Source organism: Talpa occidentalis, unplaced genomic scaffold, assembly GCF_014898055.3.
Source record: "Talpa occidentalis isolate TD23 unplaced genomic scaffold, MPIMG_talOcc4v2.1 talOcc4.4, whole genome shotgun sequence".
NCBI lineage: Eukaryota > Metazoa > Chordata > Mammalia > Eulipotyphla > Talpidae > Talpa > Talpa occidentalis.
In genome coordinates, this window is record NW_023604295.1 from 50,274,450 (window position 1) to 50,287,012 (window position 12,563).

General features: G+C 40.1%; 1 long non-coding RNA gene across 1 annotated transcript; it reads right to left on the minus strand.

Moving 5' to 3' along the window:
- Window positions 1-2,915: 2,915 nt before the first annotated feature.
- Window positions 2,916-9,870, minus strand: LOC129146829 (uncharacterized). The gene is made up of 3 exons (XR_008554095.1): window positions 9,774-9,870; window positions 3,265-3,445; window positions 2,916-3,153 (listed from the first exon to the last, which is right to left on the minus strand). It is a non-coding gene; the product is annotated as an uncharacterized LOC129146829 (long non-coding RNA).
- Between the last annotated feature and the right edge of the window lie 2,693 nt (window positions 9,871-12,563).

The following is a 12,563-nucleotide window of genomic DNA, read 5'->3' on the forward strand; positions in this document are numbered from 1 at the left end:
TTGATCTTCTAGAGCACTTGTGAAAACACTCCCACTATGATTTAGGGGAGGGGGTTCTGATCCCAGTCCATCTTTTAAAAGCCTTTGGGACATGTGAAAGCTACCTAATACTATGGTTCTCATGTAAAGTACCTACCATATCAAGCACAGAAAATACATTAAATAAATGATAACCTTGCAAGAAACCAGGCCTCTCTAAAATATAACCCATGCAATGTAGTAAAAAATTGGAAAGAGATAATGGGCATTTGCCTTTAACCTTTTGGTGAGAATTTAAAGTCTTTGTTATATCATTCAAATTCAACAACATTATCAGCATATTTCAGTAATACAATTTTCCTGGATCCTTTGATTTTTCCATTCATTTAAAAACACGTTTGACCCTAAAAATGTGACTTCCGGACTGAGCATATTAGAAGGGGAAAGAGGAGGTGTAGAAACAAAGGGTCAGTCATCCCAATGGTCTCTGATAAAGGACTAAGGGTGTTTTGGTTGTAGGTGTAGTGAGGTGACACACAGCTGAGTAAGTGTGAACCTATTTCTCTAAATCAGATACAGTGCTGTAAACCAATGTTACCTCAAAAAAATATTATTTGAAGTTCCTAGTATGTATAAATCTGCAGGTTAAAATCTACAGTCCATTCTAAGTCTAGGATTCACTCATTCCATTAGTTATTCAATAAATATGTATTAAGGATTTACACAGTATGCCAGAAGTCTGTTGTAGGTATAACATTAAAAGGAGCAAGAAGAGAGAAAAGACCTCTGCTCCCATCAAAGTTATGTTTTAGGGAAGCAAAACAGAAAAGGTGAGAGAAAAGAATGAAAATTTCAGTGGTATTTAGTACTATGGGGAGATAAAACTGGCTTTTGTAAGGGAATTGCTTTATAATAAAAGGGTATTAGGAGAAATCTTCCACAGGAGGTGGAATTTGAGTTGAGATCTGAAAAATTGGAAGGACACCTTTGCAAACAGGAACAGAACACATAATGTAATTTTAGAGGGAATAAGCTTATATAAACAAGTAACCAAAGAAAGAGCCAAATGGGTGGACCACAGAGGAACAAGCTGGAAGGTATCTGTTATTCTATGATGTCAATCTTGTGTTGGCTTAGACTAGCTTCTGATGGCAGGAAGTTTTACTAGGCAAAACACCAGTGAATTTTAAGGTTTATATTCCATACATACTTAGTTTCTTATGTCTCTTTTTATCACTAATCTGGCTTATGCTTATAGTGGACTTCATTGTTATTGCCATTTCAACACCTCTTTTTCTATGCCACCATATGCTCTGTTGGGGTAGATTCTAATCAAAGTGTTGCCCCAGCCACAGAGAGGGTACATATTCTAGACACAACCAATCAGAAACTTTTCCTGGGAATTTTTTATCTGAAATTTATGGTGTGCAATTGCATGTTTGTTTGTTTTGTTTTGGCCTCATGAGTCATGAAACCTTAAAGATACAATTCTAAGACAACAGATAGCCAGGGTTTCAACCACATGGGAGGAGCTAGATTCAAAGTAGAAAGAAAAGAGACAGAGATGAATCATGCGAATCAGAGACAGATAGAGGCTTGAGGTCTTCATTTCCCTAAATAAGACCATTGGACCCACTCTTCTATTATATTTATAGTTTAGTAAGCCAAAAAGTTCCTCGGTGCTCTAAGAATTTGAATTGGGCTTCTATTATTTCAAGCAAGAGTTTTTACTGTAAACTCTTGTAATTCACAGCTTCACCTTCAACCTGGGTGTTTCTTATCTTTTCATCTGCATCTTGCTGTAGCCTCCCTAGACACCCAGCCTGTGTCTACATGCAGCTTTCCTGAATTCTCAAAATCTTCTCAGGTCAATAGGACCTGCACTTTATGGGAAAAGATCTGTGACTGAACTTTAAGCTCATATAAGATTAACTAACTGGCCTAAGTCAAGTTACTTAACCGATCTGAGTCCTAATTCCTTCACTTCTATGGAAATAATGAGTAATTACCCCAAAAATAAGTACAATCTTCTTAAACTTGTTGGGAGAAGAGGGGAGAAATCTCTAAATGAGATGATAAAAGTAAAGCGCTCAGCACTATGCCTAGCACACCGGCAATCTTCCACAAACAGCAACTTTCTTTATAATATCATTTAAAAGCTACCAAAGACCCTTAATTTCCCTTTGGGGTTTACCTTTAGCTATTGGCCAAATGGAATAACAATGCATCATTTTTTATACCCTCACCCCTCACTCTTGGTCCATTGACTGACTTATCAGTCCATAATCTATAAAAGAAAAATTGGACTTAGGTACCCATGCCGATCTAAATAAAACTGAAATGTGTGACTCTCAGCACTGCTCTGTACTTAAATTGCTGATGCTAATGCAAGACATTGTGTCACTGGTTTAACTTGAGAATACAAGACTGACTACATACAGTTTTGCAAGCTGATAGGTTTTTAGAACTGAACTATGAAGCTGTTCTATTAGGAGAGTTGACAAGATAATATATGCAAGCATTTGGTTTCCTTGGAAGGCAGGTATGAGCAAAATACAAAGTAGGATTAATTATTGATTATCTGTGGAAAGGAGAAAAGAGGAAGCAAATACACATATTTCTCCTTGGGCATATTTTACATTGTGTCATGTTTTGCAATTATTTCCCCTATCAGACTGTAAGCTCAAGAATATGGGCTTTGCTTTATGAACTGTTATATGCTTTTTAATCCCTGGCAGATAGGAGGTTACAACAAACACTGGTTAAATAAATGTTGAATGAGTAATTGGAATGCATGGTTAGCAGCAAAACAGCATTTACTTTGTGTGAAATAAATGAGCAAGTAAGGAGACAGGGTGTTATTGTGAGATGAGAACAGACTTTGGATTCAAGTCCAAACTCTTATACCCATTGGTTTTATAAACTTAGGTCAATATTTCATATATTTCATATTTTCTTTCATCTAAATAAGAACTTCAGGCTCACTTGGTACTGATGTGGTGAGAATTAAATATCACGTGCCCAGAACTGCTCAATAAAATATAATACAGTTAGTTGTAAACGCCTTCTGCTTCAAGTTATATCACAGATAGCTCCTTTTTCCTGTTTGCTTATCTTCTGGTGGATCAGTTTACTTCTTTGAACTTGGTCAAATACCTTAAAATAGCTTCTCTCCTAAAATTACAAATGGAAAACATTGCATCTTAAACTATTTTTCTTTCTCACTTTAAATGTAATGAAATCAATATTCTTGGCCAAGTTAAAAAATAATGACTTCACACTTACTGTACTACAATTGGGCATATCTTCTGCTTTGGTCAGGCATCCAGATGGCTGCTGCATTCCCTTGGCTGTTTCTTTGCTTGTGAGGCTTTTCTGGGATTGAATTTGTTCATAAGAGGCATCAAGGACCCTTGGTGAAACATGGCAGGTGTTCCTTAACATGCTTTTTAAATTTGTCATTCAGCTAAAAAAATACACAGGAAGAAAATGAACCAGTGTGTAGATCCAACTCAAGAGGAAACTAGAGTAATGCCACAGATAGTTCCCCCATAAACTGGTCACAGCAAATGCCCAACCATCAATATTTTTGTTTTGATTCAAGGAAGGGAGAAAGGTGTGGCTGCTTCCACCATCCAAATCAATGCCCCTACAACCACCATAATATCTAGTTCTCTATTCCATGCCAATTTCATATAATTTTTGATGAACTATGAAATGAAAAGTTCAGATTTTGGGCTAGATAAGTGAGGGATGGAGGATTTCTAGCAGCCTGGATTCAGAGTATAGCTCATAAAAATAATTATGTATCAATGGTAAGTCAGCTTTCCTGTGAAATGCTTTTTGTTGGTACCTCACTATTCTAACAATAAGTCATTTTCTTCAGTCCTCAAGTACTACATGAAAAGCTCCCTAAAGTAATCTTAGTGTCCCAGGTACTAAAGAATAGGGAAGAAAAGAATTTTTTTATGAAACACATGCCTGTGTTTTTCCTTTTCTCTCACAGTATTAAAAACACTTCTGACACCAGATATGTGGGTTTTCCACACATCAAACAATTCTTTAACATCACTAAGTATCCTAAAATTCAATTCAGTCCCAACACTATCTGCATGGAGTTAAAATTAATCCCACAGATTAAGGCTCAACCTCACTACACTCTCCCCCCTTCAGATACCAGTCTCAAGCTTCAGGCTGTCACCTGTATTTTGACAGGATATAACCAGGGATTTCCATTGCTCTCTTTGGGTTCAATAATATTCTAGAATGACTCTCAGAACTCAGAGAAACACTTATTTGCATTTCACAGTCTATTTGAAAGGGCATAAATGAATAAACAAATGAAGAGATACGTAGGGTAAAGTCTAGAAAGGTCCTAGGTGCAAGGACCTCTGTCCTCAGGGAATTGAGTTGTGCCACTATTTGGCAGGTACACATATTCACCAACTCAGAAGTTTTCTGAACCCAGGATGTTGGAGATTTTTATGGAATCTTTATCGTGTGGGCATTATCAACAATTACATCAATCTCCAACACTTCTCCCATTCCTGGAGGATAACTGTGGGAGCGAAGCTGAAAATCCCAAGCTTCTAATCATGACTCAGTCCTTCTGGTAATCTCTCCTCATACTGAAGCGATCTGGGAATCTATCAGTAGTTCCTCACAGGAAAAAAAGACATCCATTATCCTATTATCCAGAAAATTCCAAGGGATTTGGGAGCTCTGTGTCAGAAACTTAAGGCAGAGAACAATATATTAGTATCGTTTCACAGAATGTAACTACTCAATAAAACACAAAAAGCAGAATTGATTATGAATCAAATGGGAAAGAGGTCTCTGGGTTCTCTGCCTCTAGATCAATTCTCCAAAAGCCAAGCAATTGTGACACAATTGTGAGCAAACACTTGCCTGGTTTTCATTTGGTCTTCATGCAGTGTTCTAGGGAATGTTCAATTTGTCTCTGAGCTCTCTTCTATTGTAACTGGAGACAGCAGAAAACAGAGCTATTTGGAAATACTCAAGAGCCACATAAGTGATGAAGAACACTTCCCAAAGTCTAGAGTTCTATGACCTCATCTACCATCATTTCCAACATAATCATTGAGGGCACTAGTCCAATCTTAGTGATGTGGGCAGTAATACATTAGTGCTAGGCACCTCTTTCCAGCATAGAGTATGGGCACCATCCTCTTTCTGTTTAGTGAGTTCCCTTTCCCGGGCATCCAGGGCTCTTCTGCAATTCCCCAGCAACTCAAGGATCACCACCACATGTGTCCATGTGGGCTCTATCCTGTTGCCATACCTCCCCATCCACCAGGCCACTTACTCCCTCGTGCACCGCCCCCTCTTTATCTCATACCTCAGAACTTCACTGTTTCACAAGGTGAAATCTAGTAAAACTGATAAACTAAGAGTATCATTCCTCCCAGAAGGCATGTTCATAGTTTAGTGGGTGGCTTTTATAGAATTAGCCAATATGTACTAACGTAATAAATAATGCCCATTTATTTTGCATCTAATACATATCACATACGAATAATGACTTCACATCCATTATTTCCCTTCTGTGTCACAATCACAGAAGGGTATATTCTTTCTGCATATTGTATCCAATTTATAGAATAAGAAAGTTAAGCAGTTTGCCTAAGGTCATAGCTCCAATAAAAGACACAGCCAGAATGTGACTCTGGGTCAGCTCCAGTAACAGATACAGCCGGAATATGACTCTGGGACTATCTGGTTCTATCTGATGGAGCCTCTCTAATGCTAGACTTTAGGTCAGTGCCTTAACAGTGAAGTGATCTGATGGTAAACTGGGTTCTCAGTGACCTTATAGATAACTCCTTTGTAGATTCCCTTCTCCATTTTGGCATATAGGCAGTTCTGCTCCTCAAGAAATCTTGATTTAAATATTTTATTGGTCATCCATCCCCAAGTAAATATATCTAAAAGGAACTTTTGATCTCAAATCCCTGTGTCCCGAACACCATGCCTCTTTGTTCTCTCCAGTTAAAAGTGGGGATGTTATAAGACAGTTTGGAAAAGACTGAGAAGTCAGTTGGAAGCAAGACATCCATTAAAACTCAGAATTGGGCCTGTTGAGCCAAAAGCACAGCTCACTGTGACCATGCCAATGGCAGGGAAGTCCCGAAAGCACAGCTCTATGTTCAAGGAGAACAGGATGAGACCTATGAGAAGATGGGCTTGGTGAATAGTCAGAAGAAAAAGGTGTGCTCCAAGAATAGCAAGGCACAAATGAGTAGTTGTTAAGCAATCTCCAAGGTTGAAAAAAGGTACAAATTCTGTATGTTTAGTTAATTGTGTTTCTCTTTCACTATGAACAAAGATCCTCACTAGTGAAGCAGAGATTATTATACCCAGGACAATGATCGTGAGTATCTATGTTGATATTGTGCTCTGCAAAAGTAGAGGAGAAAGAAAAAGCAAGCTGTGAAGAAGGGATGCAAGATGCTGTGTTGGGGATGCTCAGAGAACCTCTTCCCACATTCCTGCAACTGTATCTAACACCTCCCTTCACTTACCACCTCACCTAGAACACACACATTCCCCTTTCCCATCTCATCCCAGCCCCTGGGCACATTTTCCATGCAAGGCCTGTGCTTGGTAGCAGAAACACAAAGATGTATGAAACATGGCCTTGACTCTGGCATTTCCTAAACCTACAGCATCACACAGCTAAAAATAAAGGCCTTTCAGTTGAACAGCATTTAAGTGACTTTGAATTTTTATGTCTTTCAAAGTCAAACATCTCCTCGATGGTTCCACTGTAAAGGCTAGACACCTAAAAACTGTGGTCAGTTACAATCTGGAACCTACTGACCTACTGACCTCTTCATGTGCATTCTTTACTCAGCCCTCATAGCTTCCCTTTAAGAGAGGTATTATTCATATTCATATTTTATAGTGAGAAAAGTAATGAGTGATAAAGCTGGAATATGCAGAGAAATCTGACTCCAAAGTTCATGCTAATTTTTATTCTACTCTACAGCTTTCACTTGCTTTATTCTTGAATGTAATGGAAGCTGATACGTAGGGTCACACTGGTGCTGAGCAGGTGCCCTGTGCTTCTCCTCAACTCAGAATAGGTAGAAAGATAGACATGGCAACCTCACTTCAGACTCCATTAGGGGAATTTTTTTTTTTTTTAACTTTTTTTTTTTTTTATAGAGGCATGTTTTTATTTATTTATTTATTTGTTCGTTTGTTTCGTTTATACATGCACTGGGTACAGTCAGAAGCGCGGGAGGGTGAGAGAATTCACCAGAGCCAGAGCAGGGAGCAGAGCAGGCAGAAGGACCGAAGTACACTGCTGAGGGGAGCAGTGGGCGGCAGGAGAGGTCTGCGCACCATGTGGGACCCTCCTCTGGTGGCCGGGGAGCAGCCGGGAATCGAACCGGAGCTGCAGAGGCTGCGGGCAGCTTCGCAACCCAGCGCTCAACCGCTGCGCCACCGGGGAGGCCCTAGGGGAATATTTTTTAAATAAGTCTATAAGATGATAAAAACTAAGGTTATGGCCTAGAACGACAAAGTAGGTGGTGGTCATTTTACTTTGTAAAGGCGATTGTAAAATATATCCCAAAACAGGTAGACTGGCCATATGGAGGTAGGCTGGTATGAAACAGCTTATTTTTGAAGATCTGTCACAGTGTAATAGAAGGAAAAGAACATCTTTTATCAAGTTCCAAATCTACCACTTATTGTGTGACCTTGGACAAGTCAGAACCTCTCAAGCCCCAGTTCTCTCATCTATGAAGCGGCAATCCCAATGCCCAGCTCAGGTCTACTGTGGAACACAGTAGAATAACACATGCAAATCAATTAGAAAACTGTAACTGCTTTCACAAAATGGACTATTTTAAGTTTTGTGTTATTTACAATTCCATGGAGATTTCCTTTAAGTAAAATGAAACATCTCTGTTCTGTCTGTCTCCCTGCCTCTCAATGTGCTATTTTCTCACAAAGTCAGTTTTCAATGTTCAAGGATAGAATATGATTTCCTTCTGATAAATCATTTAAATAAATGGATTTAAAAAGTCCCATTAAAAAGAGACCAGGAACTATGGTAAGAACTATGTGTACCTTGATGGTAGATGTGGTACCTGAAAATTTGTGATCCTGTACCTTTGAGTCACATATAATATTGTAAACCAATTAGAGAAAGAACAAGAGATTGAGATCAGGATGCTCAAGTCACCTAGTGGTATCTGTGACAGATGCTCAGAGCAGCTCCTTCATGCCATAGGCCTCAGGATGCTGAGTTGGGGCAGGTGAAATCTATTGTTTCCTCCTGGTTGCCATCTTTGAAGGCTGGTGTTCAGGGAAAGAAAACTCCTTCACCATTTGCCTGAGGCGGGAGAGACCTAATTACTATGTCCCTGATTTCCCTCTGGAGGGCTGGCTCCAGGGCCTGAACTGAGCTCTGCCCTGGTCTCTGGAGTCACAGACTCCTGGAAAACCTTAGCCATCGCCCTCACTCTTGCTTCCCCCACACAGACATACATGAAGACACTGACATACAGAGACATACCCTCCCATACAGACACACACCACACACACACAGACATATGCCACACACTAGGAGAAACACACAAACACACATACACAGAGACAAACCGACACAACTCACACCACATGCAGGTATAGACCACACACACCACACCCCCACACTCCTGAGAACACAGACAGATCATGGCTATCAGCACCAGAGATGACCACCCCACAGCCTCCACCATCACCCTGAGACCAGGGTGGAGACCAGGAAGATAGCAGGTGACTGACAGAGGTGCTACTCCCCATAGCATACCTCATGGGGCTCTGACCAAGGCTGTTTTAAATATTCCATTCACACATATATTCAACAACTGTGTATTGACTGTTTTCCCTGGTGATTTTCACGTTTCTTCTAGCTGCTTTAAGAGAGCTTGCCTTGTAGAAAAAAGCTCCCCTCCCCCACCCTGCCTAGTATTACTCCCTCAGAACATTCATGACTAAGGCTGTTTCCAGCCTCTCATCCCTGCCCCCTCCATCTATTGCTTGGTGAAACTACACAGTGAAAACTCAGAAAATAATCCATCTCCCTCAGGATAAAGCAATTTGAATGTTTTAGTAAGGAAATCACTTCAAAAGCATTTACTTCTACCCACCCCCTCCACCAGCCCTAAAAGCCAGGAAATGAAGCCATATTCTACAGTACCAACAAGGAATAAATCACCCCAGAGGCTGCAGTGAGAGGTGCTCTGTTGCCGAAATACCCAGCCACAGCCCTTTAAATGGAACTGGTTTAACCAGATCTCAGGTCTTTCCTCAGGGCTTCTAACCCCAAAGGCTTCCTTGCCCCTAGTTCCTGTCCACAGGGTCTGGTGACTACAGATTTTATCTATATGGTTTCCTCTTTTCTTTCAGAAAATATATAATATAGACCTTGCTAAATAAGAGGAGACTCCAAACCAGTGGCGTGGCACCTGCTGTGAGCATTGCATCAATCTGCTGCTTGTTTAGTTCTGACAACCTGTATATTGATTTCTTTTTATCCTTTTCTTCCCTCCCTTGCTTCTCTACCACCACCCTCCCTTCCTTTCTTAGAAAGTGTGAAGATTAGGGATAGGGAGAAGAAATGAGGAACTGTAACTGCAGTCAAATTATGACCACTTTCAGATCACTGACTACAGTAGCCTTTAAAGCAAGGCCTAGTCTTGAACTCCCCTGTGAAAGACTGAGAATTTCTGTCACTGGAGAGAGGGGAACTATGGGTCATGAGCCAGCAGCAAAATCACCTGGGTACTTGCTTCAAATGAAGAATCTCAGGTTCCAGCCCAGACCTACTCAACCAGAATCTGGACATTAACAGGATCTCCAGGTGGTTCAAAAGTACCCTAAGGTTTGAGAAGCAATGGCCTATGGGATGATGACACATCACAATTGCCTTCCAGGTCTCTTCCTCTTCACTACAAATCCATGCTAAGTCACAGGAAACAAGACCTGCTGTTGTGTGTACAAAGCCATGATTTTGTCTTTGTGCTAAGAGTGTACACAGGATTCTGCAAAGACTCAGTGAGTTATAAGGTGCTGGAAATAAATACTGGGAAAGGGGCCCATCATCTCGATGCTCTTGGAGGTCAGTGCTGCACAGTATGGAGCTTTAGCTGAAAAAGGACTCTATAGGAACATAGGCTGCCCTAGACCCAGACTCCAATTCTGCATCTCAGCTGCTTAGAACAGGGAGACTACTTATCCTGCCACAAAAGGTGTTTGTGAGGATCAAATAAAAATAGCATTTCAAAATACTGCATAAGGAGAACAGTATTCAGTTGTCATTTGTTAGTGTTAATTAACATAGAATCATAGAATATAGACAGCTTTAGATTGGAAGGGAATCATTGGTCCAATCTCCTTTCTTATGTATGTTTCCCTTCTTGCAAGCAAGTGAAGGTACCTTTGTTTCTTTGAGCTTGCAAACAGAACAGGGCATGACAACTTTTCTTTCTGTAATGATTGTGGCAGTTGGGATGTCATAATACCCAGCATGGAACTTGATTTTGTACTGACCACATTGGATCATGATTACATTATGGTCGTTTCTCACCTACTAACCTATGAGTTCTTTGCAGTTAGGCACTCACTCACTTGAGTGCCTACACCTGATTAGCACTGAATGACTATTTGTGGAGGAGATGAAAGAATGTCCAATGTTGTGGCCTCTTCATCCTTTCTTCAAAATATCTTGTCCATAGAGACTTTATAGGGCCTGAGGCTCTCACGGAAGTCCAGAGTAGTATAGGGATTTAAGAATTACTTTGTTTTATCCCAATACCTTTTACATATTAGGAAAAGAAGACAGAGGTTTGTGACATTATGAATTATGTTTTATTTGTCTAAATGTCTTAAGGAGTAAGTAAGACCCACAGTTTTATTAGCCCAGACTTTTACCACCTCCCCTGGATAAGTACTTCCAGTTCTTTCTTCTTATACAGTAATCTCCCCCATTGAAACGTGCAAATACTTCTAGTCTGAATCTTATGATAAAACTGGAGAAACAGAGTCCAAAGTTACATTCACAGATCCCACACTACAGATAAGGGTAGTCAGCCATTGATCTTTCTGCTTGTGTGAAAGGACTGGAGCGCAGCTGGGATGCCTACCTCAAGTCTTATTAAACAGGAAGTTAATCTGATCAGAGGCTCGGCTTAACTCAGGCTGACTACATTTCCTCAGGGTTTTTGCTCTCCCTGAGGAGGAGGGGAGCCAGGATGCATATCAGAAATATAAACGCTTTCACTGAGGCAAGCATAGATTTGCAATTCAATTGAGCAAGGGAGGAAAAGATGGAACCAGCTACTGGACTGAGACTGAATAGCACAGGGTCACTGGGTTCCTCAGGAGCAGGGACTGTTCAAAGGGTTAGGGGGTCATGGATGTAGGGCAGGGTAAGAAGCATCAAATGTATTCTCTGCCACTCTGGAGAGTGAGATGCCTCCTGGGTAAAGGGGAAGATTACATCACCGATTTGATTAGCAGAAGCTGGGCTAGGACTAGGTGGTGTAATCCTATGCACTGTGATTTTCTCAAACATTGCAGTGCATAGGATTACGCCAGCTAGCCTTAGCCCAGCTTCTTCTGTTAATCAAATCGGTGATGCAATCTTGCCCATTTCCCAGGAGGAACCTCTCTCTCCACCTCTATCTCCTACTATTGTTGTTACTGCTACAATTATCAAACAGACTATCCAGCCTGAGCTGGGTGGAACTAGATAATCATAGACATGTCATCAGCCTTGTTATTATTTTTGTTTTTGTACTGTTACCTACCAGGTTCCAGAAACATATTTTGCATGAAAGCATGTTTTATTTTTAACATTAACAACACATCTCTGAATAGCTTTAAAAAAAAAGTGTCAGCAAAGAACTAGCAGTGGGTCCTGGACCTTAAAACTCTGAACACAGGTAGTCTTAAAATAGAGCAGAGGTAAGGAAAGTGTGAGCAGTCAGCATTAGAAAATGAAGAATTAAGAGACTGGAAGATGAGAAGAAAGTAAAACAGAAGTATTACCAAATCTACCTTTGAATTAATTTAATGTGAAAAACAATTTAGAGATTGTTTTTATCCACACTGTCATTTCATAAAGAATTTAAATGGCATAATTTGATTACCTGCTTATTAACCCAAGAGATGGAACATTTTCCATATGGATCAAAGGGGAGAAATTCTGTTAGGGAAGAGAAGGATAGAAAACTGATTCATAATGTGTGTACTGTCTAATTACATGACTCCCTTAAAAGTCATCTTTACAAAGTAATCACCAAATTAATAGTTTAGGCAACACAGAAAGTATATGACATTGATTACAAAATGGGAGGGACTAGTATTAAAATCCCTGTGCCTGGGAGAGTTCCAATGATGCCATGATAGCATAAGCCACAATGATCTCAATTTACTTAGGCAAACATACCAGAAGTATTCAGAATATCCAGGTAAACACATTCAGAATATCCAGGTAAACACATTCAGAATATCCAGGTAAACACTATAAATCAAGTATAACAATTATGCCTAACATTTGAGTAAGC